The sequence below is a fragment of the Lissotriton vulgaris genome, chromosome 11 (genome assembly GCF_964263255.1).
Source record: "Lissotriton vulgaris chromosome 11, aLisVul1.2, whole genome shotgun sequence".
NCBI lineage: Eukaryota > Metazoa > Chordata > Amphibia > Caudata > Salamandridae > Lissotriton > Lissotriton vulgaris.
Genome location: NC_141699.1, coordinates 978,922,923 through 978,937,747, shown reverse-complemented (window position 1 = coordinate 978,937,747; position 14,825 = coordinate 978,922,923).

Sequence of the window (14,825 nt, the reverse complement as noted above, 5' to 3'; positions counted from 1 at the left end):
GACTAAAGAGCTGTTCAAAACTGTAGCTACCCTGGCACACCCATGCTCTTCTATGATTCCGGCTGGCCAGGATCTTTGTTATAAAATAGCCAATTTCTTCTTCAATAAAGTTGAGGCTATCTTTTCCGCTTTCACTAACTCAACGACCAGTATGACAATGGACCATACAGTAGGTCCCAAGTCAGGAAAAGCCCTTCGCTGACTTTTGACAAATTTGCCCCAGTGACTGCCACGGATCCCTCAACCGCCTTATGACAGCTAAATCTGGCTCCCCTTACTATCCGTGCCAAGTGTCAATACTAAAATTAGCACCTGAGCCTGTCACACTAGCACTGACCTATCATGAATGCTATGTTTGATGAAGTCTATTTTCCAAAGCCTGGAAAAGTGCATCTATATTGCCCCTCCTCAAAAAGCAGAGTCTAGATCCTAAAGATACAAACAACTTTGGACATATCTCAAGATTCCCTCTTCCAGCAAAAACTGCAGAGAAAAATATGAATGTACAACTTAGTTTGTTTGTGCAGGAAGCCAAGGTGCTGGACCCCACCCAATATGGTTTTGGAGAGGGGCACAGCACGGAGTCTGCGCTTCTTAAATCCATGAAAGAGATCAGGGCAATCCTGGACCGGGGAGGTAGAGCCGCAATGATTATGATAGATCTTTTGGCAGCCCTTGATACGGTCCATCATGACCTGTTGATGGATCGTCTGCGAGAGAGAGGAGTCCAGGGCAGCGCCTGGAAACTACTTAAATCCTTTCTGTCAGATAGAATGCAAACTGTCTCTCGAGGCGACTTTTCTGCCAAACATTTTTCACTGCCTTGTGGTGTCCCCCAGGGGTCATCTATAAGCCCGACTCTTTTTAATATTTATGTGTCATCTTTGGCTCCCCTGATTGAATTATTTGGCTTTAGTCTGACATCATACGGGGACAACACCCAAATTGTGGTGTTGTTACTGCCAGGGAGGGAGCTGGGAACAGCTACTCGACTCCATTATTGACAGCGGTGGGAAACTAGATGGCCCAAAATTGTCTCAAACTAAACTCTGGTAAGATGGAGGTTTTGCAGTTTGGGAATCACCCCAACTTCTGGACCCTTGCTTGGTGTCCGGATATTCTGGGTCCTCTTCCTACTCCCATCAGGAAGGTAAAAAATCTGGGAGTCTGGATAGATAATAAATTCAATTTTGGGGATCAAGTGAATGCTGCGGCTTCAACCACATCATTCATTCTTAGATCTTGCAGGAAAATGATGCTGTTCTTGCCAAAAGACAGTCAGCATACAGTTATTACTGTTTTAGCCATGTCCAGGCTGGACTACTTTAATAGCCTTTACATCAATATCCAGGAAAAGTTTCTGTACAGACTTCAACTTCTGCAGAATGCAGCTGCCAGATTGATCACCAGCATACCAATGTATGCCTCAGCCTCCGCGGAGATCAGAAGGCTTCACTGGGTACCTGTTAGGAAGTGTGTACAGTTTAAATCTCTGTGCATTGTTTACAAAGCCCTTCAAGGCACTGGTCCCGACCATCTAAAACAGGAATTCCAGTGGTATGTACCAAAAAGATCACTTCGCTCTTCAGAAGCAAAATTGGTGACAGTGCCCTCTTTAAAGAAGCCAGTTGGAGTGGCAGAAGCTTTGTGGTCTGTGCGGCCAAGGCATGGAACAGTCTGCCTTACCACTTAAGCTGTATGACAAACTTACTGGCCTTCAGGAAGGCCTTGAAAACTTGACTTTTCACTGTATAACTCCGGCCTTATCCTTTTGTCTTTAGGTTCCGGTAGGACTTTTACACAGAGCCAGGACACCTTTGGTAGCAGTTGCACTCTACAAATGTCATTAACATTAATCCTGAGCCCTAAAACCCTGCCCAATTTCCAAAAGTGCCCTGAGCCTTAAAAGCAGCCCCACCCCAAAAACGACCCCCAAACCTTGCCCCAGTCTCACTTACCTGTTGACATCCTGAACTTCCTGTTCCGATGCTTACTCTTCTTCTCCCCGCCTATCCTGAGCACTAGACCGCTATCTGTCTTGACCATGCATATGCATGGTTAAGGCAGATGCGTGGTTCAGGCAAGCATGATTGCACTTGCACTGGAATGGTACGCGTGGCTCTGCCTGTGTTGTTCCGGCCATTTCCCTATAACTACAAATGTCCCAATGTTGAAATGTCAAAAAGAAAATGACTTGGTGAGGATCCTAAAAAAAATCACTTTTAACATTGTCAATGTAATTACATAACACATTAGAAAATATTAATGAGTACTTTTGAGGTCACATTTTCAATGAACAATCTAAGAAAAGCATTCAAAATGATCCCAGTAGTCAATGTGTCAACACTTTGGCCTGGACGTTATAAATGTGCCCTCTCAGAAAAATGCCCCAAAAATGTACTCCTTATGAGATAAAAAGTTGGTTTAAGCTTAATGTCATGAAATGTATATGTATATTTCCAATCAGGTGAAGACGTTAGTGTGATGTAGCTAGGTTCCATCCTTTGTATTCCAACATAGAACCTAGTACATAGATGTTCCATACACTGACAGTTGCAGCTGGTTACTCGATGGATGAGGTTGTATAATAAAGACCTCCAACTTTATTCTTATTTTGTCTCAGTGTCACTTTGTTACACTGGCGACGATCCCGTGAAGCCTTAACAAGGTGATTATTTGAAGGAAAGACAGTTGAACAACCTCAACATCAGGAAGTTAAGAGGTGGTGTGAAAGGAATCTGTTAGGATATACCTCCAGCACAGCCTTTGACGAGCATAAAGGAACGAAGATCGTCAGATATTAACGTTTACCTTGAAAGACGATTAAATTGAGGAAGGGCTGTCATTCTACTTTATGTCGTGAGGAACAGTGTTTTCTTAAGACGTTTTCTGAAGGAATGCATTGTGCTTGAAGCTACGGTGACAAGCACACCACATAACATTATTTATTAAAAAAAAGAGACCGTTTGGGATTTAAGATCTGTTACATCAAATTCATGCGGGAGTCTTATGAGTGTTTGATACTACGGTGACAAACACACCATAACTTTGAGAAAAAAAAGACTTTATTGGTTGGTAATATTGTTGTAAATGAATCTCGGACCCTAGTATAAATTTCCTGATTCATGCCCTTATATAGGTATATTTTATCATTTCCTTATATAGGCATAGAAATCATTACCATATTTGGCCTAAACCATACAGCCCAAATACGGCATGGATACTTCCACTAAGCTCCAAGAATGTATTATGTTTTCTTGGGAAAACCCGCCTTCAGCAGCACGGGACTTCCCCCTGCTTGAATATTAAGTTCTCCTAGAACTCCCGGCGTTTTCCTAGAAATGAACCTTATTAAGTCCAAACATGTGCCAAACTCGGCACCTTCAAAGTATAAATATGCCTTGATTTGCCTAAAGAAACACACAGTGGTTTGGAGCAGATCGATTATCTACTTGCCCGACGCCCTGGCCCTGCATCAGCAAGTGCCGAAAGTAGCCGACCCTCCAGCAGACGCACTGCGAGACTCTGTCATTTCTCCTGCCGAGAAATCCAGCTCCAGTGTTTCCAGGCTACCCTTGCGGGTATCTGGAAAATCGAGTCCCGAGAACGAGATACAAGACCTCCTTCATTCTAGAGCCAAAGGTACGGAGCTGATTAGACCTCTTAGAGAATTATTGGAATCGGATTCCTAGCAGAGAACTCCTAAAACTTAAGCTACTCCTCTTATACTTCCTCCCTCGTACTAGACCTAGGTTAGGTACACCGGGGTAGGCGTATTTAGAAGCACCAGTTGAGTATTTTAGTCATCCTTTTATCATTGTATGTATTTTATGTATTTTATACATTTTATGCACTTTATGGCTTAGAAACCATATCATGCTTTTACAGTACTACTTTATAATACTGTTCGTATTATATGCATTGTACTTCATAGTAAGCTTTACTATTGTAGCAGTTAATTTTCAATGCTTGAGAAAGAAGACCTTTCAATAAATATCCTTTTATTGAAAACGCCCTTCTCTCTATTTCTCTTGCACCTCTGGTGAAACTAATCATGCACGATTGACTGAGTGAAATAGTTATCTATTCTTTCCGCAAATCTAGAGATTTGATTTCGTATTCTTGGGAAACAAAGTTGTCATGTTTTAGGTGGTTGTCAGAAACTAATCCCTTCTTGTTTATTCGAGAAACTTTCTAGTGACCTCTGAGCTAGCTGGCACTCACAATTAAGTCTAATATAACTGGTAGAGACCTAGTAGACCTCAGTCCTACGTCTAAGCTACATGATTTATTGCTAGATACTAGAGAAACTCAGTTGTGCTTTTCACACAGACCCCTCTTTCCCGTAAAAACTCCAATAGACATCTGGAGTGGGTGAAAGGTCATAATATCCGCCAAAACTTAGTAGGACGAGAATCCTATGTATTAGTTTTTGGTTTATTCAACGTTGAAGGATACAGTGTTCCAAAATATTGTGCACCTAATCTTTGTTTCCTTGAAACTATTCTGCAAACTCTTCAGTCGGTTAAATAATGCTTTCTGACGAAGAATTAACTGCAGCTGCGGCTCAAGCAGTTTTAGATGACAGAAATAGGCTGGATAATGACCCGGATGCTATAATCATCCCGGTTAATGTAAGTGACGTTATTAAGTCGAATCATAAGTCAAAGTTGGAACCTTCAAGGTATAAATATGCCTAGGTTTTCCCAGACAAACACACAGTGGTTTGGAGCAGATCGACTAACTACTTGCCCGACGCCCTGCAGCAGCAAGAGCCGATGGAAGCCCTCTTCAATGTCTACATGAGCCCCCTTGCGGCCATCGCACGCCAACACAACCTCAACATCATTTCCTACGCCGACGACACACAGCTGATCCTCTCCCTGACCAACGACCCCGCCACCGCCAGAGCCGACCTACATGAAGGGATGAAACACGTAGCCGAATGGATGATGACCAGCCGCCTGAAACTGAATTCAGACAAGACGGAAGTTCTCATCCTGGGCTCCTCGCCGTCCGCCTGGGACGACTCCTGGTGGCCACCCACCCTGGGCTCCGCACCCAAACCAACAGACCACGCACGCAACCTGGGCTTCATCCTGGACTCCTCCCTCTCCATGACCAGACAAGTCAACGCCGTCGCCTCGTCTTGTTTCAACATCCTGCGCATGCTACGTAAGATCTTCCGGTGGATCCCCACCGAGACCAGGAAGACGGTCACCCAGGCCCTCGTCACCAGCCGTCTGGACTACGGCAACGCCCTCTACGCCGGAACCACCGCCAAGCTCCAGAAGAGACTCCAGCGAATCCAGAACGCCTCAGCAAGACTCATCCTCGACATCCCCAGACGAAGCCACATCTCCAGACACCTGAGAGACCTGCACTGGCTCCCGGTCAACAAGAGAATCACCTTCCCCCTCCTCACCCACGCACACAAAGCCCTGCACAACCAAAGCCCGAGTTACCTCAACAGCCGCCTCAACTTCTATGCTCCCACACGCCACCTTCGATCGACCAGCCATGCCCTCGCCGCCGTCCCCCGCATCCGGAGACCCACAATAGGAGGAAGATCCTTCTCCCACCTGGCCGCCAAGACTTGGAACTCCCTCTCGACCCACCTCCGCCTGACCCAAGACCACCTCGCCTTCAGGAAGCAGCTCAAGACCTGGCTGTTCGAGCAGTAGCGGACCCCCCCTCCCCAAGCGCCTTGAGACCCTCCGGGTGAGTAGTGCGCTATATAAATGCTATGATTGATTGATTGATTGATTGATTGGAAGCCGACCCTCCAGCTGACGCACTGAGAGACGCTGTCTTTTCTCTTGCCGAGAAATCCAGCTCCAGTGTTTCCAGGCTACCCTTGCGGGTTGCTGGGAAATCGAGTCCTGAGAGAGATACAAGACCTCCTTCATTCTAAAACCAAGGTACGGAGCTGATTGGACCCTTAGAGAATTCTTGATTAGATTCTTGGCAAGAAATTCTAAACCTAAACTACTCCTCACTTACTTCTTCCCTTGTACTAGGCTTAGGTCAGGTACACTGGGGTAGGCGTATTTTAGAAGCACCAGATGAGTACTTTTAGCCATCATTTTAACTCTGTATGTATTTCATCAGTTTTAAGGCAATTTATGTCTTAGAAACCATATCACGCTTTTACAGTACTACTTTAAAATACTGTTCGTATCATATACTCTGTACTTTATTACCGGTATTACGATTGTAGCATTACATTCCTTATGCTTGAGAAAGAAGACTGTTCAATAAACACTTTTATTAAAAACGCCCGCCTCTCTATTTTTCTCAGCACCTCTGGTGAAAAGAAGCATGCACGAATGACTGAGTAAAACAGCTATCTATTGTTTCCACGACTCTAGAGATTGATTTCTTATTCTTGGGAAACAAAGTTGTCATGTTTATGCAGTTGTCAGAAACGAATCCCTTCTTGTGAATTCGAGAAAGTTTCTAGTGACCTCTGAGCTAGCTGGCACTCACAATTAAGTCTAATATATACGAAAGAGACCTAGTCGACTTCAGTCTTATGTCTAAACTATAGTATATTTTATTCCAATGCGCAGAGCCTATTGGGAATATAGGAACTACACTACATGGCGCCCAACGTTTGGTAAGGCGATAATTTAACGCTATATACTAGAGTAACTCAGTCAGGCTTTTCACACAGACCCCTTTCTCCCGTAAAAACTCCAATAGACGTCTGGAATGGGAGAAAGGTAAATATCCGCCAGAACTGAGTAGGACGAAAATCCTATGTATTAGTTTTTGGTTTATTCAACGTTGAAGGATACAGTGTTCCAAAATATTGTGCACCTACTCTTTGTTTCCTTGAAACTTGTTCTGCAAACTTTCATTAAACAATGTCGGAAAACGGCGACAACAACGCAACCGGTGGAGCTGCAGTAAATGCGCACCAACCAGGTACAGACGTTACAGGGTTTAATGAAAATAGCCCGGATGCTATAAACATCCTGGCAAATGTAAGGAAAACCATAACTATAAAACTTATAGAAAATGGAGTATCATCGAGAGGTGGTAAAGTTATATATGTGATAGAGGCACATGAATATCGGCAGACAGAGGTATTCTATTCATGGATTACTTTTCCACAAGCAAATCCTGTAACACGGGAGTTCCACTACTACAAAGAAGAGGAACCTCCAGCGGAATATGTTCCTTTCGAGGACGTTGAAATTCCACTATCTTACCAAAAGCATCAGCTCTGGATTAATGGCGCCCTAAAACATCAAAATCACATTACCAGGCTCGGTCCACTAGGTAGACCAGGAGCTACATGGCCGGTTCTAGCCAGCTATACACCACATCCTGACATTGAAGAAATGTCAGATAGAGAACTTTTAGCTCAGCTAAAACAATTAATAAAAATACATAGACAATTGGTTCAATATGTCATGAGGACTTTAACAGTCCAAACCGCAATAAGAATTCCGCAACACACCCCAAACCAGGGGATCACAAACAAAATTACACCACAGACTATACAGTCAGTCATTGGTAAGTTACCCATCAAAAGGGAACAACTTCCATTTTGGGTAGCACAAAAAATCACTCAAATAGAGGCAGTATTTCCCGATAGTACACCTCATGAAAAACACAGAATTCTGACAATCTGTTTACCAATGGGGATTGCACCGCATGTGGAGGACTGTGACACTTGGGGTACTGTTTTTGCTTCAATCTACACAAAAACACATGGTGTACCGTCCATGGCGGTAATACCAGACGTTCTGAAACAAATTCAGAATGAATATGGCCCAGAACCAGCCTTAAATCTAGGTATGAAACTACTGAAAGATTTCAAACAGGTCTCAGCTATGTTATTAGCTAACATTAGAGGTGAAGCAGCATCCGTGGCAATCTGCCAAAAGTTAAAAGAAACAGATATAGCAGACCAACCATATGAACTTGCTAGACTTATTGAAAAATCATTTGAAGAATTAGGTAGAGATAGTTTGGGTGGAAAACCATTGAAGCCCCAACTAACTGAAAATCCTGAAAAAACATGTATTAAGAATAATCTCACTACTCCAAAGAAGAAGTGGGAGAGTAATAAACAAACTCTTCCTAGAGAAAAATATTCTCAACCCAGAGGAAGGTCTCCCCAACAGAGAGACAAGTCTCCCCAAAGGGAGCCCTCTGAAAAGAGATATAATCTTAGGAATATGAATAATTTGAAAAAACCTGATAGATATCAAGATAATGATATACGTCCCTCTCGATCTTTTCAGACTTCCTCGCAGAAATCGGAAAGAAGAGGACGGTCAGAACACAAGGAAGAACGCGTCAAGTCCAAAGACAAGGAACCCGTTCACCAAAGTAAAAAAGCTCAGTTTTCCAAAAAGAAGGTAGCAAGCATAAAAATCAGACATGCCAAGGATCTTGAGGACACAACTCAAGAACGGGGAGTGAGCTCAGACAATGCTAGACAGTGCAGCAGAAGTAACCATAGTTCGCAAGATCCTGAAGGATCATCTGGAGACAGTGGACTTGAATGAATGCATTCAGGTTGAAAGTGCAGACACCAGGGTTAGTGTACCCCATAAGTTATATGAAGTAACACTCCAGATGGAGGGGGACATAACTAGAAAAATAAGAGCACTCTTTTGGGAGAAGCTCTCTAAGGGCTATGACATTCTTCTAGCTGAACAAGACTGGCCACCTGAATTTGTCAGGGAGTGCCCACATGGCGAAGAGATAATTATGCCAGCCTTCTCTAATCACCTTCCAATACATAAAAAATATACTATTGCCAGAAAATGGGCAGAAGCCCAAGCTCCAGCATTATATAAAAATCACGCAGGATGGGATGAGGATTCTCCTCACCATAAAATCCAGTTAAAAAACCAGCCCACTGCACAAAGGCAGTACCCAGTTAAGCAAGAAGCTAAAAAACATCTCAGGGAGATTTTAAAGCAACTTGAATACCAAGGGGTGAGTGAAACATGCACCTCGTCTATGAACAATCCTTTGTTTCCTGTATCCAAACCAGACAATTCATATCGTTTAGAATTGGATTACAGACACTTAAACTCTTGTTACAAAACATTTGCAGTACAAAACTCACACAGTGCAGCACTGATGAATAACATTGTGCGCAAAAAATATAAAACGACATTAGATATTTCAAATGGATTTTTCTGTCAAAATATTGCACCAGAAAGCAGGCATGTGACCGCTTTCTCAATTTTGGGGACACAGCGACAATTTTGTCGTCTTCCCCAAGGATTAAAGAATAGCCCAGGGTTATTTTCAGCAAGAGTAACGGAGTTACTCCAAACGTACGATGATGAGGCATTACCTTATGTCGATGACATCTATCTTACAGATGACGACTTGGACAAGCACTTGAAAAGAGTGAACACCATAATACTTGGGTTCGCTTCGGAGGGGTATAAATTCAATTTAAAAAAAACAAGAATTGCCCACCTGAATGTCATATTCTTGGGATATGAGTTGTCAAGTGAAGGCAAAAGCCTAGCAGCAAACTTTCTAGAGAAATGTGCGCTGCTCCAACCTCCAAAGACACTGAAAAACTTACAGTCAATTCTAGGTTTCCTGAATTTTGGAAGAACTTACGTTCTGAATTACGCAGAAAGGGTTAAACCTCTCTACGGATTAATCAAACCTGATTTTAAACCAACACATTGGACTCAAACACACACAGAAATTTTGCGTTCAGTCCAAACAGACATGTTAGCAAAAACTAAACTAGACACACGCAAAAACGTGCGCAACCTTGTAATCCGAATCATCCCAGGAAGATGCGGATCCACGTACCTAACTAATGAAGGAGAAACGGTACAAATAGCTTACAAATCACACTTGTACACACAAGCAGAAATGAAGTTCACTTCTACAGAGAAAATTCTGACAGCGGTTCAAACTGCTGTAGCAAAAGTGAGAGCTCACACGCAGGGTAAACGCATAATGATCGTTACACCTGTACCTGCCTTAGAGGCAGTGACAAAAGTAAGCATTCCTAATTCGAAAGCTCTACATCCGAGATGGATACAATGGGTTAACTCTCTTGCTGCAACAGACGTTCAATACTTTTCGACCCTAGTCTAAAGACACAAGAATTTCTCCAATATGAACACGAATGTTCCCTGTCGATCGAAATTCTTCCTCTTGAACATTAGGGCTGTATAATATATACAGATGGATCAGCACAGCCCGCAATTTGGGGTAAACAAGCCTATAGTGCTGCGTGCGCGATTGTTAAAGGTCGCTGGCGCGAAGGCAAATTTAGACCTATGGTCACAAAAACTCAATCACTCGGAGACTGTACAGCTCAGCGAGCTGAACTACAGGCTTTCAAGACGGCGCTTCAAAATACCGATCGCGAATTCCCCACACTTATAGTGTGCGATTCGTATTACTGCGTACAATCTTACAATGAGTATCTGCAGAACTGGGTTCAAAACGGATTCAAAGACGCTAAAGGTGGCACAATCAAGCATAAGTTGCTTTGGGAACAAGTAGTTCTTTTACAGAAAGAACTACAAAAGACTCATGTGATACATACACTGAGTCATCAGCGTGATGGCGTTCACGTTGAAGGGAATTCATTGGCTGATGAAGCCGCGAAGGCAGCTGTGCAAACGGCTTCCGTAGCTGCTATCACCCGGTCAAAAACAAAAATAGACAGCGAAATAATGCAAGCTGTCACTGCTTCAATCAAAGACAGTGGTAAGACACTCCCGAAAGGCTTTCCAGTAAAATACTCATGTATAACTGATGGAAACAATGTTCCTTTTGCTTGAATCCCTGGAGTGGGGGATAGGACAATACCAAACATGGAACACAGGTTAGGACTAATCATTGCAGCACATGAAGGGCTTGCTTCTGCACACGCTGGTGTTTCCGCTACAGTATCATTATTAAAACAGAGATACTGGTGGCCACGCATGAGGAAACAAACTAGAGACGATGTACTGGAATGTGAAATCTGCCAGAAAATGAAAGTTTCTACAGTGAAACGTCCTGCTCAAACGCCCCTTCTGATTTCAGATAAACCACTAGCGTGTGTTTATCTGGACCACTGTGGTCCCTTAACACGGGATGGCAACTATAAATATATCATGGTCGCAGTGGATTCCTGCACGAGATTTATTTGGTTATGGCCCCAGCACTCGGCTGACGCCAGAACTGTTATGAAGGATTTGCGAGGCTTTATCGGCACATACGCAATAGGCATGCTACATTCTGATCAGGGTCCTGCGTTTAGCTCTTGAGCTTACAGGAGGCCATGGTTAGTTTGGGCGTTGCATTGCGGTATTCAAGTCCCTTCCATCCTGAGGGTAATGCGGTAGTGGAAAGAAAAAAACGTGACATAAAGCAATCCATAACAGCAACGGTATTAGGTTCGGGTAATGGGTGGGTCAAACATCTAATAAGTGTCCAGCGTAGCCTTAACAATCTGCCAAGAAATTCTCTGGGGGGAATCACTCCTCATGAGCTACTATTTGGTACTAGAATAATGATCGAGGATCTCGATTGTCAGACTTCAGTGGTAAAACAGAAACCCTTTGATATCAAAGATCGTTTGGCTGTCTTACAGGACTTCAATGAAACAAGAAGAAGTCTGAGTAACACAACACAAAAGCCAACAGCCACTGAAGATAAACCACCTGTCCCAGCAAGACCGGTTTGGATTAAAAAAATTGGGGATCTAGTCAGGGAAAAGATATCAGTGAAGAAGGAATTTGGGCCTTCTTACAGAAAAGCAGTACCTGTCTTAGCAATCCAAGGAACAAGATCAGTAGTACTACCGCCCCTTGCTGGTAAAAAAGGAGAACAGAGTTGTGTCCATCGACCTGGTAAAACCACAACATGTGGCCAATAATAAGTAGTAGGCCAAGTGGACTCCCAAGGTGTTGCAGACAGCCAAATCTTGCTACAATCCAAGAGGTTCAAACAGAAAGACTTATCACTTTTGATAAACCTGCAGTAAGAAAAGAAGGACTATGCAAAAAAGCAATGGAACTCATGCCTCTTGAGACCCAAATATCTGTTCAACCAGAAACACCCGTCTACAATGATGTAGCACATGAATACACTAACATGACAAAGGAGAAATCAGTTCCAGTGATTTCAACAAACCTCGATGCCATTCAAACAATTGACAGAACTGCATCTGGATATTTCATCAACTTTGATAACTTTTCTGAGGATCCAAGTGAACCTGAAAATACAACAACAAAGAAAACTCTCAAATAAAAAACGACAGAACTTTTTCATGAACTTGAAAAAATATATCTGGTTTCACCATGGACTAAATTTTGGATTGGTTTAGGTGCATTTATTCCTCCTGCTCTGGCTAATATTGGTTTTAAGCCTGGGACAAATGATAGATGGAAAATACAGTACACTGGACACAGCAAGTCTGAAAATCAACTTGGTTCTAAAATCGCAGAAATCATCAAATGTTGAAAAAAGAGAACTGTCATCAGTAAACATCACAGCCGTTCCTTTACCTGGTGGTATAGCATGGGATAGAACTGATTATGATATCTATGGCCCGGTAGAGATGCTGAAGATTCCACATCAGTTCAAGGTTTCTTTGAATGACTTTGTAACACCCAGCACATTCTCTGATGATTGGGACTTTGAGGCAATTAATAATATGATGTCAGATTTAGAAATGTCTGCGAAATATACTGAACATGACTATTTAGAAGGGTCATCAGACTATGAACAAATGTATTGTTTTAACCATTTTGGTCATCACTATTTGCACAAATCTGCAAGCCCTAGAAATGTTATTATGTATAATCAATGGGAACATTGTCCAACACCACAAAAAGGAAGCTCTAAAACATTTTATGAAAAGTTCCATTACTTCTCATGGTTTAATGTTACAGATCCAGAAACGTTTTATTTCAAAAATATAAATAAGACAGGATTGAAAACAATGTTGACCAATACCTAACAAATTTATTCCGCAAACTTTTATGCTAAGTTGTCCACATTATGTTACGACTTCTGGAAAGACAACATCGAGACAAAAACTGTCTGGGGCACAACAGAATGGCAGGTGCAAGGTTTGGAAGCTTTATTCAGAGCCTGCATTATACCTGAACAAATAATGGGGCATATTACCAACAACTAGCGATAATTTTTGTCTCTAACTTGTTTAGAGACAAAAATTATCGCTGCACATCGGCGATTTTTATCGCAGATAAACCTTGCTATTAACAAGGTTTATCGCAAATGCGATAAAAAACGGCCGAAATTCATGAATATCGCTGAAAAGTCAGCGATATTCATGCATTATCGAGCAAATGCTCTTAGCCATGTTATCCACCTCCCATTGGATAACATGGCTAAGAACTGCTCAGGGCAGGTGTTAGCTTTTGGAGATATTCGCGCTTAGCGCGAATATCTCCAGAAGTTGGTAATAGGAGATAGCGATGTTAGGGACTGTTTCCAGTCGTTAACATCTTGGCACGCCCACTTTGCATGTCATTAGTGATAAATATCACTGACATGCAAAGCAAGGCCCAAGATGGTCGCTATCTCCTATTAGCTGTCACTAACTGGTGTTAGCGACAGCTTGGTAATAGGGAGATAATTTTATCTCCGCTTTCTTGGCTTTTAAAGCCAAAAAAGCGGAGATAAACCCCCTTGATAATATGCCCCAATGTTTTTAAATGACACTGTGCAACAAACCTCTTGTCTTGGCATAGGAAAAATAAAAGATTTAAATAAACCGTCTATACCAAACTGAAGGGGAGATAGACGTACAATATGTTTTCAAATTGAACAGAACTAGTCCTGATTGGAAAAAATAGTTAATCTGGCCCACAGACACCAATAACTGTCAAGATAGATTCCTGAACAAAACACAGGGTTTAATTCTTAACAGGCCAGATCCAAGATACTCCCAGAGACAACATCCAGGGATAGTAACAACATATAGAGTAGGGAAACTATGCCTTGAATGGCTGAAAACTTCTACACTTCCAGAAATTAAACAACACTTGACTTTACTTAAAGAAAGCAATGATTTGCGAGATTTCTTATTGGGACCTCGCAAACCACGGCAAAAACGTTTCATATACACCGGTATATATGCTGCGTACAACGAGGCTTGGAAAATAACACAATTAGAAACTGCAGAAAGAATACGAGAAATTGATTGTATTAACTTGGAGAAAGCTCTCTCTGTAGTGGACAATGGGTTAACTACTCTGTCCTCCAGAATATATTCATTGGACAGCATTGTATCTTCTGCAATTGACATAATGGAACAAGACTTGTTAATGTTACAACATGGCCAGTCTCAGTTACGTTCTATAATGCAGCTAGGCTGGACATTACAAAATCTGCATTCAGGCTACGTGCCATGGAGGCTTATCAACACAATGTCATTGTTTACTGGGCTTAACCTTACAGATAAACAAATCTCTTTGGCACAAAGAGGAGCAGACTATACGGCGCCGAGCATTGAAAAACTGGAAAGATTAGCATTGACAGTTTCTGGGAAACCTGTAATAGAATGGATAATTCATGGCACCATCATGATTCCAGTGACGATTTTCCAATTTCAGTATTGTCTACAGCATATACCAGAAAGCCTATATGAAAGGTTGGGTAAAGAATACATTAAGTCAACATGGACTTTACCAAATACACACAAATGTTGGAATAAGGGGAAAGAAGTATTCCTTAATGGAAAAAATTGTAAAAATTCACTAAGTGGTACACTTCTGTGCCAGGGTATTAATTTACACAGAGCCTGCGATGGTTCTGCAAATAACCTTTCATGCCACCTGCACAGTACTCCCTCCACA